Source organism: Lycorma delicatula, chromosome 11 (assembly GCF_047948215.1).
Source record: "Lycorma delicatula isolate Av1 chromosome 11, ASM4794821v1, whole genome shotgun sequence".
NCBI classification, from domain to species: Eukaryota; Metazoa; Arthropoda; class Insecta; order Hemiptera; family Fulgoridae; genus Lycorma; species Lycorma delicatula.
In genome coordinates, this window is record NC_134465.1 from 4,636,164 (window position 1) to 4,656,368 (window position 20,205).

Consider the following 20,205-nt stretch of genomic DNA (forward strand, 5'->3'; position numbering starts at 1 on the left):
AAACACCTATAGTTTATACTCAATATTTTCAAAAATATCCAGCAGATTGCAGAATAAAACAAACGAATCATTCAAAATAAATTAAAGAATGAACTGATGAAGCATAACAACGAATGCTATATGTATGAACTACGAATGCCCGTGGATATCACCTGAAGGTGATGCCCAATGGCTAGGTGGTTGAATGAGGATATGTATGAACGTAAATGAAGTTGTAGCCTTGTGCGGTCGCAGGTCGATCATCTCTGAGATGTGTGATTAATTGAAGTCAAACCACCAAAGAACACCGGTATCCACGATCTAGTAATCAAATCCGTATAAAAATAACTACTTTACTAGAACTTGAACTCTCGACTTCCAAATAAGTAGATTTGGAAAGACGCGTTCATCACTAGACCAATCCGGTGGGCAGTGTCCGAAAAAAAATTAACTGCATTTACTAGGATTTGAACCTAGAACTCTCGACTTCGAAATCAGTTGATTTGAGATCACGAGTTCACCACTAGACCAACCCGATGTGGATTCACTTTTTTCTACCATTTACTTTTCAACTTTTTTTTTAATCTCCGAGACCACCATTAGGTATTGTTTCAGAGGATGAGGTGAATGACAATTTTTGTAGCGTGTGAAAATGCCATGCCTGACGAGGATTCGAACTCGGGACGACCTCCGGATAAAGACCGAGACGCTACCACTCAGGTCGGCTTTATTTTTCTTTTTAATATTTTTTATGTGAACTGTAGTTAAATTTGCATATAAAACGTATCCAGTACATAAAACAAAAATTGATTACATTATCATACACTACTCTATTATAATTTACTAGTTCTATGGGATACAATGGTACCAACTAAACAGGATAATTACTGTATAACCAATATAATAAGTTGCTCAAACAATAATTAAAGAAACTATAAATAAACATAGAACTTACAATACTTCAGAGTTAATTGTAAGCTACAAAAATAAATGATTAACAGATTTCTGCCTTCCAATGGTAATACAGATTACTTTTAGAAGGCATTTAATGAACTGAATCATTCGAATGAATAATATAAAAATAATAGAATTAAATTTACTTGAAATAAATTTCTTTTTAACAGGAATAATAATGCTTCCCATGTGAAGAAAATGTAGATTAATCATTTTCTTTCATATTTCTGTTACCATGGCAACAGAAATAAGTTATGAATTTTTCATTATTAAAGTTGTGTGTACTTTAGTTACCACAGTTACTATTATTCTATCTTTAATTTCTTTTTCGGGTTTCTATAAAGTTTGAATACTAAAAATATTATTTTTCAGTATTATTTTCACAACCATGAGGATAATGTACAGAGAGTTGATCGAGGGGGTTGAGCCCTCTGGTTAAATGGGAATGGCGACCAAAGCAAGCTCTGTGGGTATGCAAGGTGCCAGTCCCCTTGGCAAATTGCAAATGGCAAGTGAAATGATCTCTGTGGCCATGGGGTATTCTTCTTCTTACAAGAAATATGACAAGAGGTCATGTAGAAAACTGAATAAGAAATTAAGAAGAGCAACACAAAAAGTAAAGAAGAAATGGCTTTGTGAGACCGCTCATATGTAGGAAATTCAGAAAAAACAGGATGGTATAAACTTATGTGCAAAAAAGTAAAAGCAGCAACATGAAATAAGTAGAGGTACAGGCACTAAAGAAATTGCCAGTAAAGATAATAGTGTTATAGGAATAGGAAAAGGTATTTGAAAGGTGGAATAAGTACGACACTGCTCAAAATGAAGCCAAATGGTCTTCTATAGAAGCGGCAAAACCAAAATTGGAAGTTTTATCAGCATCAAAATAAGTGATGCTGAAGTAAAGTTAAATAAATAAGTTTTAAAGGATTTCAGGAGATAAAAAAATTACATAATGAAATTTATAACTGTGGGATGTAATCAGATTTTCTTAAAACAATCACGATTCAATTTCCAAGAAGCGTAAAAGAAGATTAAGTTTTAATCTTCTCTTGAACAGAAACACAGAGTAAAAAAAAATGAAGCACATGACTATAAAAAACAAAATAGATTTACAAGGAATAGAGATACTGCAGATGTGATTAGGATAATCAAAACTATTAGTAATAGGTATATAGTAAGAGGTAAAGGACTAAGCATACTGTGTTAAATAGAAAAACTAGTATAAATAACATTAGAGAATTGCAGCTGAATCGGGAGTTGGTTATTAAAATCAAGGATGCTCAAATTAAGTTTAACCTAGTAAGAGAAATAAGCAAGGACGTTTCCTTTTTTTATGTAGTTGGAAGATATGACCAAAAATGCTATATAAGATGAAAGAATAAATCTAGGAGAAAGGAAAACTGTAAAATGTTTACAGTGATTGTACAATTTTTTTTTGATATGAAGCATATGATATGCAAAATTAGAATACGTTATTGCAGAATAGTGACAGTGTTAAAAAAACAAAACTAATGAATTTAGGAAAAAATAAGCCATGAGTATCTACAAAAACACAGGTGAACAAGTAAAAAAATATTGATGCTTAATTAGGTATGTTTGTATGTGCTACCATAAGCATATGAAACGTGGACACTACAGGAATGGGAAAAAAGGGGCTAGAGTATCTGTAAGAAGGAGAATGGAGATGGATGAGAATGGAGGAAATGAACAGATGGACTGGAAAATGAAGATTTAACAAGCCAGTTGCTTACAAGAATAGAAGCTTAATCAGAAAAATATTCAAAATAAGAGAGCTAACTAACTGGCTGGAACATATTCTGAAAGGAGAAGATTTGGTTAAAACAGCATTCTACATTCTCGATGTCTGTAGCTGGAATAAGCAAAATGTCTGATTTTGAAAGATCTTCTTCCTGATTCCAATCAAGTTAATCTCATATTGAAAAAAATATTGCAACTTAACTTAACTTCATGGGTTGATGGTTTTTTAAATTCATGGGATTTGCATATAGTTTCATATAAGGAAAGTTTTTCCCACTAGATGTTCTTTACCAAATCTACTTTGTTCTAGTTAATTTGAAATTCAATTATAGATTGCATTGCCAGGGATCAACATTAGAAAAAAATAGATGTGTGGATTATGGCAGCTAAAAAACAATATTATAAAAATGAGGGAATTACCTACCAAAAGATAGTGGAGAATTATAAACCAGTATATTGGTATATCTATTACAAATAAACTATCAAAAATATGTATAAATGGTAATATTTTTTTAATGAATACTTTGTTGTAGTATCTAATAAAGTTATCAGCAGCACTGGTACTGTGAATGATAGAATGATGCAGAATTATCATGATCACTAATTCTCCCATTCTTTAAATGCTATTAGTTATTATGAGCTTTACATATATATATATATATATAGTCTCTAAAAACCAGGTACCGTAAGATCTGTTCTGCTTGTGTTAAGGAAATCTCTGTTCAAGTATTCCTATCTTATCTATAAACAATAGTAGTCTTGTAATGCGTAACTTTACTTACACCCTGAAATCTGCAGAAATTGTTCCAGTTGATAAATCAGGCTCTTTAGATGTGGTTGGCAACTATCGGCCAACTTTACTTTGTTTTTTTTTTTTAATTTCTAGAGAAAGTAATTAAAAAAAGTTGGTTAGGTTTTATCCAAAAATTTACTCGTGTAATTTGGGACTCAGGAGGGTTAGTAATGAATTTGCAATGCTTGTTTCTGTATTATTTTTTGTTATTTATAACATTTGAAAGTCATCAAATTCGCCTTTATTTAAAATGTACAGTACTGAAATTAGAAGTCTAGCTTTGAAATGGTTTGTGTATTATATGCAAAAAAAGAAGTAAATGGCCCTGAGGTAGATAATCCAAACGTCCGGAACACAACATCTATGTTCCACGTCCAGGGCGGCAACAGCTGTACCTTTGTACATCACATATAGCTGGCTAACGGGGTTCCGAGTAAATTCCTCGGTTATGCTTTGTTAAGTTTGACCTGGTTCCAACTTCAGGTCACTAAACGGACTGGATTTTTGGCTACCTGCAGGAAATGGAATAACAAACGATTTTGGAAATGGATTTATATCACTCTTAGAGCTGGCGATGTGGCGGCCAGGGTCAATGTTATTGCAGGTGTAACAGAGACCCTTCCGTTGTCCACATGCCCCCTGCGATGGCAAGCATGTAGCAATGGTGCCCATGTATGTCGGTGCATGGGAGCTCTGAAAGCTTCGGTGAGTAGGAGCCTGGAGTCAGTGCAGAGACTGCGCATCCACTCTCTGCCAGGACATATGCCGGTTCCACTGGAGTACCGGATCGGACCTCCAAGGTTAGTAGCCCTGGAGTGGGGGTGTACCCTGGCGGCTAGCCTTGCTACAGAAGGGATCAATGTTCATGAATTTTCCTGAACCAACTAACGTGGCAGAGGGTGCACGTAAACACCCTCGTTTAGAAACCACCGATTCGCCACAAGCGAAGAGGAAAAAAGTAAGAAAAAAAGCTTTGTTTGGAAATAATGTTCCCAAACCAAGATTTTTGGTCATTACAAAAGAGAATGGTAACTTCCAAAAGGTAAGTCCATTCTTAATTGCTAGAGATTACAAATTGTGCTGGTGGTCCTGTCAAGGAAATCCGTAAGACGTTTAACGGATTACATGTCGAAACTATAAACGACATGCAAAGCCAGAAAGTCCAGGCGTTGAAGAAGATCGGTGAATTTGCGGTTACTGTCCAACCGCATAGTACACTTAATTCATCTAGAGGAGTTGTTGTTTGCCGTGATCTTCTTAACTGTACTGAAGAAGAAATAGTGCAGGAAATGTCTAGTCAGACATTGTAATTAACCAAACAACAAACGAACGACCAACTCAAACTATTTACAGACATTCATACCCAGTGCTTACTTGAAGCTGCAATAATAATTCTAGCAAAGAAGCCGAAAAATGAAAAAAAAAATACCCCTCTAAGAGCTAGTATTAAAAATGATATAAGTATTTAAATTGCTCAGAGATAATACTAAAATACGTGAAAGATAATCTTTCGGGGGACAAAATTATTATTATATTATTACTAAATTTTGTGTACTATCGTCCCTTAAACTACGATCAATTTCATTGAAGAACAAGATAAATTTGAAAGGAAACAGCTTGACTTCTAAGCAGTATACTTATGTCTTAAATCTATTGCAAAGATAAATTTGCTTTCAATTATTTGCAATATCTAAAATATTAAATAAAATAACTGTTATAAATAAAATGCCTCTTTTTTCAAATTTTTTTAAACATATATATAACCTATGCACTCCCGGTAAAATAAGGATTCCAAGTAGGACATCTAAATCGGTTCGACTGCCGAGTTGCTACGGTGGAACAGATGTTTACATTACACTCTTTTTTGGACAGCGTAAAAATACATACAGATATGTACACAATATTCAATTTTCTTTCTCAAAATGAATTTTTACTTTCAGAAAAATAAAAATATCATCTAGTAGAGGGAGATTCAAATCCCTTCTTGCTCCATTAATTCTGTAACCTCCTACTTACACCCTTAACCCTTATGTTCATACCCAACTTTACCAATGTTGTTTCGCACCCGGGTACCTTCTTACTGTTATATTCCAATTTTTTATATTTCAATAATAGAAAGTGTTTCCTTTTTGTTTATTTTTATATGTCAACATCGTTATTGAGTATCTGTGTAATTCTAGGAAAATAAAATTGCTGTAGAAACACCAAGACCAGTTAAGATTAATTAATAACATTTGATGACAGTAATACTTGCAGTCAACGCAAAAAAGAAGTTAAGGCAGCTCCAATTCGTGATCTGTGAACAATGCTCAATGCAAATGTATCTCAGATGTTTAAGCCTATGGAGAATTTAATGATTGATGAGCAGCATTAAACTTTTTGAGGTTGCACAGGATTTACCCAATATATGCCTTTGAAGCTAGCTGTGTATGGAATCAAAATTAGATGGATTTGCGATGCTGAAAAATGAGTATCCTTTGCATGGCATAATTTACACTGGCAAAGCAAATAACAAAAAAAAATATCAGGGAGAGAAAGTGGTAAATGAACTTGCATCTGTGTATAGAGGAAGTGGGAAAAACATCTACATGGACAATTTTTTCACAACTTTGCCCCTTGCCAAGCACTTGCTATCGTAGAATCTCACAATTTATGGCACAATAAAAAAAAATAAACACCATATACCTATATCATGGCTCCGAGAGAACTACGACTGTTTTTGGTTTTCACAACATACTGACTATGTCCTCTTTGTCCCAAAGAAAAATAAAGCCGTAATTTTTATATCAACCATGTATTCGAATATGGCTGTGAGTAACAATTTGAAAAAGAAACCTGATACCATCAGTTACTACAATAAATATAAAACTGGCGTTGACACTATGGACCAAATGCTAAGAAGGTATACACCATTAAACACCAATGTTGAAGATGGCCGATGGCTAAGTTCTTCAACATGCGATACATAAGTTCACTCATGGCACAGAAATTATTGTGAAAATAATAAAATGTTATCACCAAAAATAACCGAATGTCATTAAAACTAGTCAAATCAATGATTGAAGCTCGCAAGTCAAATGCCCAACTGATGCACATTTCCACTACAAAAATTGCAATTGAGACCACCACAGGTCATCAAGTAATATCTACAGAAGTTGCTGGTTCATCTGTTGAGCAAGACACAATAGGGAGGAAAAAGTTCACAGATTCTTGCTTGCCACATGTTATAAATTAACTATAAAAAACAAAGAAGTGCAAAAACTGCACCGAGTGTCAACTGCCTGTTTGTGATTAACACTTTGTAAGTATTCTAAAATGTAATGATTGTCATAAATAATATTTTTTAAACAATTTTTTTTTTTGTTTGGAATAACAATTTACCTCCATGCGTCACAAAAAATAATTTTTAATGTACAAAGTATATATGTAGTGGGTACCAGAGCGATGGCGGCTTCCGTTTAGTTCAATTTTTTTTATTAAAAAAAATAAATAAATCTAATTTATAATTTACTTGCTTTTCAACTAAATAACGACAAGCCAGAAGTTCAAAAGAATTTTTTTTTTTCATTTTAATGACATGAATGCACCGCAGTGTGTACTCCACTATGAACATAAATACAATCTGCCTTCAAAAAAAACTTATGTATTATGCAAGGGAAGTTCATATATTGACTCTAGTGAATCTTGTACTCTAAAGAGAGCATAAACAGGAATTCTAAGATTTGTAACAATAGATACAAATCTACTTCTAATTAATATTTTATATCTATGATGCTTTCTAATCTGATACTTACAATTAATCGTAAATCTGAAGAATACACATATTCTAGCTACTTTCAATAAAACTTCATATGTAATGATATTCAACATCTTTGTCGATTCAACAGGAAAATAATAATTGGAGTAAAAAGATACGAGTGTATGAGAAGAGTTGATTCAATGAGATCAAAACATCATTAGATTTGAATTTTTTTAAATACTTTTACATCATGAATGCCACTTTGATAATGGCTTCATCAATAACTTGAATCCCCCTTCAATTTATAATTAGTACAAAATAACTTTAAACCACCTGTAAGGATCCATAATTTCAGGGCTGCAGAGTTGTCATGTTGGAGGTCAGAACCTGTATCCGATGTAGGCCAAATGTAAGAATCGTAAGAATAATGTTCTGCTTTTTGTAGGACATTCTCTAGAATCCCTTCTAAAATTGTATTTTTTTTATATTCATGTAGCTTACTGTAAATGGTAATGGTTATTTTCCATTTTGATAATGGTTTTATTGTTGATGATGATGATGGCTGAACAATGAACTATGATCTGGACCCAATCGTTTACATACCAGTCCAACATTTCTGTCTGGAAAATATAAAAAATAAAAACTTAATAATTAAATAATCAATAATTTCAACTAAATATAATTAACCTCAAAAATTAAATAAGTTAAAACCTGACAGAAAATTATGGTGTGTAATTATAATTTAATCTTAACAATTTTTTCAATATAATAAAAATTAATGAAAAAATATATCTTATATGCAAGTATAATTTTGCCTATTAGTGTATTACTCCATTCTTTCTTTATAGGCATCCAAATATGGTACAAAGTTATGTTTTCATTTCCCCCTGACCTTGCTGATTACAAAAATTTTAAAAAAATGTTGTTTTTCAAAAGGATAACAAAAGTAAAGTGGGCTTTCCATAAGTTTTTCTTAAATTACTCTAAGTAATACTTAATTTAAGTCTATTGTAACTGAAATAGTAGTTGCAATATACTTAAGGAAAATATTTTTACTTGAAAAAAAAAATAAGTATTTTTGGGAATGATTACACCGTTCAGAAGTGATTGGTACTTTATTTCCAGTTGAAAAAAATTAGAAAATTTTTTTTTCTTTAGATAAAAAAAGTAGTATTACCAATTGTTATTCAGTTTCAGTTTAAAAGCCAATTAAAAACAGTTATTACTAGTAAAGATAAAAAATTGAAAATTACTGTTAAATTAAAAATATTAGTTGGTTTGAATACAGCTGATCTTTTTATATTTACAAAAAAAAAAAATAAGATCATAATCTTATCAAAAAATTACATCTGGAATATTTATTTTTCTAAAATTCCTAGAGGCATATGATTCAATAGAGAATTTCTGGTTAGAATATTGAAAGTATTTATGTCAATAACACTACAACATTATAAAACAAACATACTCAAAAGTTCAATTTACGTGTAATTTCCAAAATAAAGATCTCAAATTATTAAATATTTCCAAAGAAATAGTTTTTAATGAAATCTTTCAGAAAACTAGCGGGAAGAATCTACATCTCCAGAGAAACAGAAAAAGAAACACTGTGAATCGACCAAAGAAAGAAATTTTTATGGGAGAAATGAAAGAATTTGGAAAACAAAGAATTTGTGACTATACATGGGTGATATGAAGATATGATAGGAAAATAATAATAAATAACAATAAGATATGTTAACTTTTGAAATGTACCATAGCTATCAGAAACAAAACTGAATCAATCTTTTACAACACTCTTGGCTATTGATTCTGCACATTATTTTATTATAGTTCACATCTTTTTTACATTGACAATAGGATTAACACATTTATAATTGAACCACCCTAACTGAATGACTGTAATTACCAAATTTATCAGGAAGATCAAAATAAAAGATTTTAGATGAATTCACTTTATAATTTCATTCGGATTAGGATGCCAAATTAAAATAACTTGATCAAAAAAACAATTTTCTCAAGAATTCTTAAGACTTATTTCCTTTTTTAAACTATAACTTTTTTTAATAACTTACAGTGGCTTCTTCAAAACAAACAATATAGTACATTTACAAACTCATTCAGAATTATATACTACTGGACAATGTTTTATCTGTAAAAGTGTCATAAAAGGAATTTCATTTAAAAACGTTTCATTGCAATGAATAAACTTTGAAAAGAATATATATATTTTTTTTTAATAATGACTAGTCATTTTTAATTTAGTTTAAAACAATTATTTTGAAGATACTTAATGCTACACATTAACTTAAGCCAATTAAGTAACATAACCCCTACGATCTCACCCATTTATGTTCCATTTTCTTCTGTTGGATTATATATAATTCTATGATAGTTTATGAAAAAAAATCATGAAGTAAAAATCATATTATATTCACTTAAAAAATTAAAATTAATACACCAAAAAACAGTAGTTTTAGTGTTTTATACAAATAAAACAAATAAAAAACTAAAGTGTTTTAGTTTTATACAAATATATATATAGACCAAATAACACTTTTTAGCAGTAAAAGAAGATAAAACATCCAGAAACCTCTTCAATGTTTTTCTTCCTTTAAAAATCAGAATTCTAGTTTTTATTCTCTAAATACCATATTTTTTACATTTAATTTTAATTAATGAGTCAATATTTATTTAATTAATGAAACTCTTTCTTCCATAATGCCTTATGCAGCTAATTACCACCTCATTACTATTTACTCCAGGAAGGTGCCAATTAGCTACATCCTGTACAATGAATAAATGCACTATGCATTTCATAATAGTATTATTACAAATTTGAGTTTCTAAACAAAACTTTTTGAGGCTTACATTTAAATCATTTGTGTGAGGAAGTAAAGCACAAGTATTAAACATTTTAAACAAATCATAAAACAGATAGCTAAGATGGTAAGTTATTCAGCAGGAATAACCAGTCTCCCTTAATAATATTAAAAATAATTAACATGGAAATTATTTACAAGCATCAATAATAAAACCTAATTTTGTTCACGACCGCAAAATATTAACATAGTAAAAAAGCTTCAGATAAAATAAACACCAAAAAGTTAGGTATAAATTAACTATAAACATAACGTCTTAAAAGTTACTTAGTTTTATATTACCTAGATAACACAATTAGTATGAAGTACAACTGTAAATAGTTAATTTAAAACCGGTTCAAAAACAAATTCACAACGTACAATTAAGAAAATTAACTACAAGTCATTACTTTCTTTTAGTAGAACACCATGGCGCAAAATAGTATTTCATTATTCTCAGAAACCAATCAGTAGACTTATCTAATTATTTCTATTAGTAAGCACTCGAACTAAGATTATTTGGACTAACAAATTAATCTACATCGATAAATTGAATAGCCGTTTACGTTACCGTTAGAAAAGACGCTAACAGTTTACAACCGTGTGTGTTGATGTATTTAACGCATTCTTTCGTGTCTTACGAGAAATAATTTTAATCTGCCGCCATATTTTATGCAATTTTTAATATCTACGCGGGAAAAAAGTAAAGTTAGTGTTTTAAATGTACTAAAAACAATGTTATTATGGAACTTATCAAAGCCTAATAAAGACGATAGCTTAAATTAAAATTCTATACTTCGATTATTTATTCACACGAATTCATTATCTTTTTTTTAATACACAAACATTTTAATTTTTTTTATTCACAATCATAGTTTAGATGATTATTATTATTATTATTACCTTGTAATATTCTTTGATGATTTACATACAGTACGAATGAAAAATAATGTAAAACGGGTTCAAAAACTCTTTACTTTTTAGTAGAGGACCATGGTACAAAATACCATCATTTCATTATTTGCCGAAACCAATCAGTAGATCTATCAAATTATTTCTCTTGGTCTGTCTGTCGGTTTGAAATTTATTATTTAATATATCGCAGAAAAAACACAATGATATTTATTTCCATCAAATTATTTAGTACAGATTAAATAGTTATTTTTTCACCAATTGTTTTTCAATAAAAATTTACTGTAATATTTACCTCTGTTAATTTATTATTTTTGTTTACCTATATATATATATATATATATATATAGGTTATTCACAGATTCCTGAATATATTTTTATAATAAGTAGAGTAAAATATTTATTTAATAACATTACTTAAACATTATTGTAGCATAAATATGAACTAAATCACCAAACAATAACGTATCTAGTCCCAATCAACTTATAATAAAGTATTTGTTGTCTAGTGTACCATTCCCTCTTCCCTAAATTGCTTTTAAGTTCCCTGTCGTAGTGTCGACAGGGAAACATCAACCCTTCTCCTACTTTTGATATATGAACTTATTTTAATATTTAATAATGTTACTCTCTTTATTTTACAAATAACTGTGTATCTCTTATAGCAATGAAAATAGTATCATTTTTATTACTTTTTTTCATTGTCATTTCACATGTCATATCTCAATTCTTCATTAATTATAAGTTAATTTTTTTAATAAAAAAATTAGTGAATAAAATGAGATAATTTATTATGGCACCTCCAAAATCAGCTGACCCTGGTTTGAAAAAATTAAACTAACATGCAAGCATGCACATCTTCTTTGAAGCAGATGGCCGAACACTGACTGGGGAAAGCAAATGGGTATTCAAAATTTAAAATATTTCAAAATAAAAAAATGTCAAAACTGTAATTAGATATAGGTATGCCCCCTAACCTTCAATCTGTTAACTTCCTAACAAAAAATTTTAAGAAAAAGCTTATGTAAAATAATAATATCAAAGGAAAAAAAATATATATATATATATATATATATATATATATATATATATATATATATACTTTATATAATCATATTTATTTGATAACAAATCCTTGTGGTACAATATAATTGATTAGTTTGCAACAAAATTAACCCGCATTATTGCTTGCTTGTAAGTATTTTAATAAAGCGCAAAGCTTATTATCACTATTAATTTTATTATTTTTCTTCAGATATTTTGGTTTGTTTTTTAATTTTTTGTATTTAACAAATAATTAATACATTAAACAATTTTACCCATACATCAGTCATTTATAAACCGATTTGTACAAATGAAATGCGATTTTGTTCATAATAAAAGACTTAACATTTTAATTAATACATAATTTGATTAAAAAATTTAAATCCAAATTTTTGAACGGTACATGGGCACCAAATTTCATTAAAATACTTCAATCTGTTCTGAGATTGAAACTTTGTTCACATTTTTTAGTGAACAAACAAAATGGCATGGAGAGGGAAAATAATCAAGATACGGCATTTCTCTACTTTTAACTTTTTTGTTTACTTCGATATCCTGAAAATTTTGCCAACACTTCTTAGGATACCTGTACACTAAGTTGATGTCAAATAAAAAATGTGTTAAACCATATATCTTACAGGGTTATATTTAAAAAAGTTGTGCCATTTACAATAAAAATCAACTGATTAATATTTCTCTTAAGATGTTATAACGTTATAATAAAATTAGAAATTGAAAAGGAAAACTCTATTATTACTATATCATTATATTATTATTGAACTGCTTCAAATTTAACAAGATTTTTTCAAATTTTTTTAAATCGTTTAACCAGCTCAGGAATTGACTGATTTATTATTTTTTTTAATCTCCGAGACTACCATTGAATGATGAAGTAGTGTGTGAAAATGCCATGCCTGCCCAGGATTTGAACCCGGGACCTTCAGATGAAAGGCCAAAACGGACTGATATATTTAAAAATATTAAAAATTACAGGGAAAGAATGACTCATTTTAGCTAAAGCACCTAGAATTTATAAATAAATAAAGGAGAAAAATAAGGAAAGTAAAGAGACCTTCTTAAATAACTATTTTAAATAGATTTTAATAACTATCTTATTACTTAAATAATTATTTATTTGATAAGGAGTAGTAAAAGGTAAAATAATATTGAGAAGGTAAAAACTTAACAGAGTAAAACAAAAATAAATCCATTATTGATAATGCATACGACTGATGAAACAAGTAAAAGCTTTTACCAATAAGGTACTGTATGCTGATGCTTGTTTTTATTTTACAGTTTGATTCGAAATGCTAAAAATTTAAAAATCTTTGATCAAATTTTTCAACGGTATAATATATTAATTAAAACATAATATATTCACAAGAAAAATAAAGAATATGTGCAAGTAGCACTAAGTTAATTCTCTGTAGTATTAGTCTGACCCACGCTAAGTTTTATAATTGCAAATGCAATACGGTTTTTAAATTCAGGAAACCTTTTGGCCAGTAATAATTTAAAAGCAGATAATGAAAATATACGGCAGTGAGGTTACGAATAAATCAGATTCAAGAATTTTTCCTTCATCCTTTGATGATGGGAAATCAAATGTTCAGAAAAGAAAAATGTCCAACAACCCCTTCTTGTCATCGGAGAGAAAAAAATATGTCAATGAAATTCATAGGAATAAAATGATTCTCTATATATGAATAATGTAGTTCATTTCAGCAGTTTTCAAAGAATTTATGAAATTTTCAACAAATAATTTGAGCGATAAAAGGATAATTTGGATAAAAGGTTTGTGCCAAATATGTTTTTCTACTACCGTCTGAAGAAAGCAAGATAAGTAAGGTAAATGAAAATAGCCTCAACATTTGTCAACTGATATAAGCAAGAAGTGAAACATTTTTTTATTGTGTTGCAACTAACGAAATAAAGATTTAATATAAAACTACTACAATTAAATCAAATAATGTAGATAATGAAGAATCAATTAGAAACTATTTTCAAAACAAAAAGGAAATTTTTAGGTCGTTATTGTCAGGTGCCGTGTTTATTTCTGTTTAACCCAAAAGTAAAACGAATTTTAAGCAATATCATTAAACAACAGATAAATTAGAAATGAAGTACTTGGTTAAGGAGTTACATTTTAATATCGATATCCAAAACATATAAAAAGTAACAAATTGGATTAAATGATCGGTGATAAAAAAATTGCACAAGTAATTTTAGAATTTTCAGAAATATATTCAATTTTAAGTATTGAAGCATTTTACATTAATAAATTATATCTACATTGGATAATAAAAACATAATAGACCGATAAACATTTTTTTCTACAAAGTCTTAGGATTAGTCTATAGAAAATACAAACATAGTTTAACATTTTTTTTTTTTTTTAATATATGAGGCAATATCATCAAAACGCTTTTATACCTGTTCTGCCTGTCAGCTGTCAGTCTCTTGGCCTTCTGAATTTGCATCTTCCACTAGGTTTGAGTAATCAAGGATGCTTAAAGACCAATCTACATGTGCAACATGTAATTATGACAACCGGTTTATATTTATCCATCCTATTAAAAATGTTGGAGCAGCAAATTTTTGAATAGCCGTAGTATTAGTTTCTCCAATTTTTCTATACGAGTTAGCTAATAATTCTAAAAACTGTGTTCTAAAAGTAACCGATACAATGATAATATTTAACAAATAGCAATTATTTTCTCAAAATGAATGGGACCTTAGTAGTAATTAAAGGTAATTATTTTCTTAAGTGCATCGTTGAACAACATTATTAATAGCAATATTACCTTCATTATGGAAATTTAATATTAAATAGGAAATTTAATCATAAACAAATAGATTAGTTGTGTGCTTTAAGTTTGGTTCAAAACAGCAAAGAAAATACTTTTGATCCGATAATTTTTGCCGTATACAAAATGTTTATTTTCTGAAAGAATCATATAATAGACCCAAAATATCCCTGTAAAACAATAACTAAATGTAAAAACATTCAATATTTTATTTTAGATGACTCGTGAGAATTTCTAACATCAACATTAATTTACAAAAGAGAATAGCAAGTCTAATAAACTACACTGTCATTAGAAAATTTAATTTTTGTTAATACTACTAAATGATAACCGCTTAATTTGCTGTAAACAGTTGAGTTTCATAAAATGTAATTAATTCAATGACAAAACGCCCGTTTCCTCAAACAAATAATTGTTAGGATATAAACGAATAGAATTCCAGATTTTAATGTAAATTAACTAGGTATTCTGTAGAATACTTTAGCGTAAGTTATACGGCTCAGAAATTGCATATACCAAGAAACGTAAAATTTCAAAAAGTAAAAGAGAAAGATTTTGATACGATAAAGACACAGCTATTACTTTATGTTTTTATAAGGCCAATTTATCTTCAAAATAATCACTGAAACAACTTGAAATTAATATTTTATAAACATAATATGTAAAAGTTATAAAGCTCTGAAATTCATATAGGAAATATATAAAAATTTAAAAGGGATGAGAATCAAGTATTCCAATGTTTTTCTATGAATGTATTATTTTTCAACAAGTTTTACATGTCTCATTAAAATTGTATAAAATGTGATAGGTTCATTTCATGGATATTATTTTTTTTTAGCGCTTAGCATCAAAATTATAACAGCTCAAACTCTAATTTCTTCTTTCATCGGCTAAACTATAGTGACATACTCATATCGATTTATTAAATCTACAAATAGTAAAATATTTGTACCTACTTTGAAACTTTGAACCTACTTGTACCAAATTAAAGGTTTATCTTCCGTTTTAACAAATACAAAGAAAAAGGTCTGAAATCAACAAAAAACTTTTTTATGAAATTTATATACGAATATGTATGTACGTATGTATGTTCACATCATACTCCTCATCGATCAGATCTAAATTCTATTTTAAAGAACTTCCTCTAATGGTCTTGTCAGTTATGTTCAGATAAATTAACAAGTGCCAGCTTCTGTGGCACAAGTGGTAGCGCCTCGACCCTTCATCCTGAGATCCGAGTTCGAATCCTGGTCGGGCATGACATTTTCAAATGCTACAAAAACTGTCATTCATCTGAAGTTAGGTATTACTTCAGATGAAGTAATACATTTAAACTATCTAAATGACAATCTGAAGAAATAGGTCATCATTACATTGTCCCTGTCATTGCTTAATACTGAATTATTATAATGACAAATATCCTGATTCCATTCTGATAATCGCGTGAAAAATAATATATTTTTTCATTTCAGACACATTACATTTGATAGCGATTTCATTACATTATTTCTCTGCAATTTTTCTCATTTTTGCATTTCTTAAAAACTTGTTTTTATTTTTACAGGTCTATCCGCAGGTGGAATAAAAATTATGTTAAATGTTTTTAAATAACTAAAAATGAAAATTAGTAAGATAATACCTTTGAGGGTATGTACCCTCAAGTACTTACTATACGAGTGAATAAAAGCGAAGCAAATTTCTTGTCATCTTTAATAAACTTGTGTAGTTTTACACCAGCAGTAATATATAACAAAGAAATAATCTCAAGAAATTCGTTTTTTTCATCCTTTCTAAATTTTTCAGCCCGTTCAATAATAAGCGTCTAAAATAGCAACCGATACGCAGTAGTAATTACATTAATTTTATTTAAAAAAAGACGTAGCTACAAAATGCTTATCTGTCCCCCTCCGGCAAATAAAAAAAAGTTAGTTCAGAATGGTGAAGACTGCAAGTTTAAACGATTTAAAAAATGGTGGAATCGATGATTAAGGACTATCCATAAAGGGACTACACATTAAATCCATTACAGTTCAAGAAAAGCAGAAAAACAATGATATTTATGATGAGATTTTGAAGAATGGTGTTCAAAACTAGCATTTTTACTTTCTGTAAATAACACTTTATTAGAGAGACCATGACAAGAAATTTACAGAGGATATCAGATGTTGAATAAACACCAGATGACTAGTAAAGCATATCGGTTTCTTTGAAGAACAAAAGACGTAAAGAATTCAAAAGCAGAATATAAACTGTATACACCAGAGTGCAAGTGTGAGAAAGGATGGCAAATGTAATGGAGATTTTAAACACAATATGAAATTTACTTCATTATCTAAAGTTGTATTAAGAGATTTTTATTTTTGTAATACAGTAATTTGATCAGTTTGGATTTTTCAGATAACTCAGCCGATAAATTTTTTCTTTCATTTAACTATTTTTAGTGTAAGGTGATACACAATAGGCATAGATTTACAAATAACTTATATAGATCACTACTATTGAAAAAAAAAAGTGCTTTATTGACAAGGCAAAAGTAAGTTAAATTTATCAAATGAATTTACTTCACAGTAAATAATAATAATAAAAATTGAATAATTCATTCAATGGAATAAATGATAGATTTGCATAAAATTCATGTAATAATTTATTTAATTTAATGGAATTTACAACTACATAAATTCAGACGTTTGGCTACCTCTGTTATATCCATTGAATTGCAGACCGTGATTATTAATTTGCAGTATCATTATAACAACATTTATATTACACAAGTAAATGCAATTTTACCCATCATGCCTGATAAAGGCATTTGAGGTACTTTATAGATTGTTGGTGTATTTCTTTGTCATGCCATTATGAATCTTGAAGTACAAAACTCTCAGTTTCTATTTCCTGAGCAAAAATTCTTTATTTAACAACAAACTTGTTCATTAATATTTTATTAAGCGACTTGCAAAAATAAAAATGATACAATATTTGAATCTTTGAGGATAAGCCTACAGTCACAAATTAAGCTTTTTATATGGAAAAATTGTTATATCTTTAATCCACTGGCAAACAGTTAAAAAAATAATTGAAGAATGAAAATATATATAAATATAAAATATTGCAATTTATGATATATTGATAAAAATAATTCAAGAAAAACTATTATTGCATTTAATGTAAAGTTATTTTATTTTAAGATGAAGAAAATTAAGGTTCTTTATTTTTTTTGTTGATTATACTTCAATTAGATTTTAACAATTGCTGTTTGTACAACAGCAATATTTGTGGATAAAAAACGGTTAATTTAATTCATACAAATTTATGAGAAGATCTTTCAAATAATTCAGTAATTTATTAAAGACTAGTCGGAACCTGGACCCCCAAGGCAAAACTTCGACTCAAGTCAGGGCCTCCCAAGGCCGCAGCGCTCGCCATTCACCCAAAGAGTTAACTTCAGTCGCCAATCCCGTCTACCTAGAAGGCTAAGCTCCCCTGGACCTGCACACTGTTCATTATCCGAGAATAATACTGATAAATAACAAATATTCAGACCTATATACTGATAAATAACAAAAAAATATAGAAACCTGAAAAAGAAACTAGAAAGACAGAATAACAGTAGCTTTTAACCTTTCTTTTTCTGTTTAGCCTTCGGAATCACCGTAAGACTTCACAGGATGATGGGTTTGAAGTGTAGTCTTGTACAGTCTAAGGTCAACCATTCCTGAGAATTGTGGTTAATTGAAACACAAGAACACCGGTATCCATGGTCTAGTATTCAAATCCGTATAACAGTAACTGCCTTTACTAGAATTTGAACGTTAGAACGGTCGACTTCCAAATCAGCTGATTTGCGATGAAGAGTTAACCACTAGACCGACCCGGTGGTTAGAATAACAATAGCTAAGGTAACTAAAGTACACACACTTTTGACGACGAAAAATTCATAACTTATTTCTTTGCCATAATAATGAAGTAAAAGAATTTATCTTTTTTTTTCCGTAATGAATATCTTTACTTTACAACTTCACGCTCCTTGGGGGTGAAGAAATAATACATATATTAATGTTCAAGGGAGCAAGAGCCTCGGTCTGTGGCTTAAAACCTTCCCTGGTGTAATACGAATGTATCCTGAAAATTTGAAAGCAATCAATCAGTTGGTTTTTCTGAGATTATTTAAATGAAATACATCAAAAAACCTTCTCAGTTATGCCAAGAAACATGGGTAAAAATCTGGTTGCGTTTGATCAAGTGGCTTTTTGTCTATCCTGAACAAACAAAACCCCTTTTCATCTTTATGTAATAGATATAAGAGATCTAAAATAACGAGACAATTTTTTTTGACAACCACTTTAAAGTTACTAGTAAACATATGGTTATTACATGACCAGCTGATTTATATTAGGTATTAATATTTTTAGAATATTGATGCCACGTGAGACGTAAACAAACTTTTTGTGAAACGACTTTTTATTGTGCGTTACAAAAATGAGTGATACTTATTATGAGCAACGTTTTGTGTTAAACTCGGTTAGAATGCTATTGAAACTTTTTCAAAATTGAAAAAGGCATATGGAGATGGCGCTCTTGTCACAAGCTCCAGTTTTTAGGTGGTTTAAAGCATTTTCAGATGGCCAGGAATCAGTTGTGGTCGATCCACGCTCTGGAAGACCGTTAACATCAAAAAGTGACGACAATGTTAAGCGAATCAGAGACTTGATACGGTACGACCGGCGATTAACTGTCAGAATGATTGCAGAACAATTGAATTTGAACCGTACCACAATTTATCAAATTTTGACAAACGAATCGGATATGAAAAATGTTTGTGCAAAATTGGTCCCAAAAAACGTCACTGTTGAACAGAAAAATAACAGCAATTTTCTAAGGCTAATTGAAACTAATTCTGATTTTCTAAAAAATATTATTACTGGTAATGTATCTTGGATATTTGAGTACGACCTAGAAACAAAACACCGACGAAGGAGTAACATACTTCAAATTCACTGCGTCCCAAAAAAGCAATTATGAGCAAATTAAAACAATGCAAATTTGTTTCTTCGATAGTAATGAAATTTTCCATAAAGATTGTTGCCTACAGGATAGACTGTAAATCAATATGTTTACCTAGAAAATTCTGAAAGACTCCGTAAAACAGTTGCTGGTGTCAGACCAGCCATTGAAGACAAGTGGATGCTGCATCATGACAATGCACTCTCAATTAATGAGTTTTTGGTAAAGAAAAACATTCCTGTAGTTCCTCAATCACCTTATTCACCTGACTTGAATCCCTGCGACTTTTTCCTGTTCCCGACTTTAAAAAACACCTCAAAGGACACCATTATGGAACGGTAGAAAATATTTTTAAAA

General features: G+C 29.7%; 1 long non-coding RNA gene across 1 annotated transcript in view; it reads right to left on the reverse strand.

Moving 5' to 3' along the window:
- LOC142332185 (uncharacterized) overlaps positions 1-10,644 on the reverse strand; it is a 30,783-nt gene extending 20,139 nt beyond the window's left edge. The window contains exons 1-2 of the long non-coding RNA XR_012758207.1: positions 10,388-10,644; positions 7,560-7,846 (exon numbers count right to left, since the gene is read on the reverse strand). This is a non-coding gene — a long non-coding RNA (uncharacterized LOC142332185). The remainder of the gene's footprint in view (positions 1-7,559; positions 7,847-10,387) is intronic.
- Positions 10,645-20,205: the final 9,561 nt, after the last annotated feature.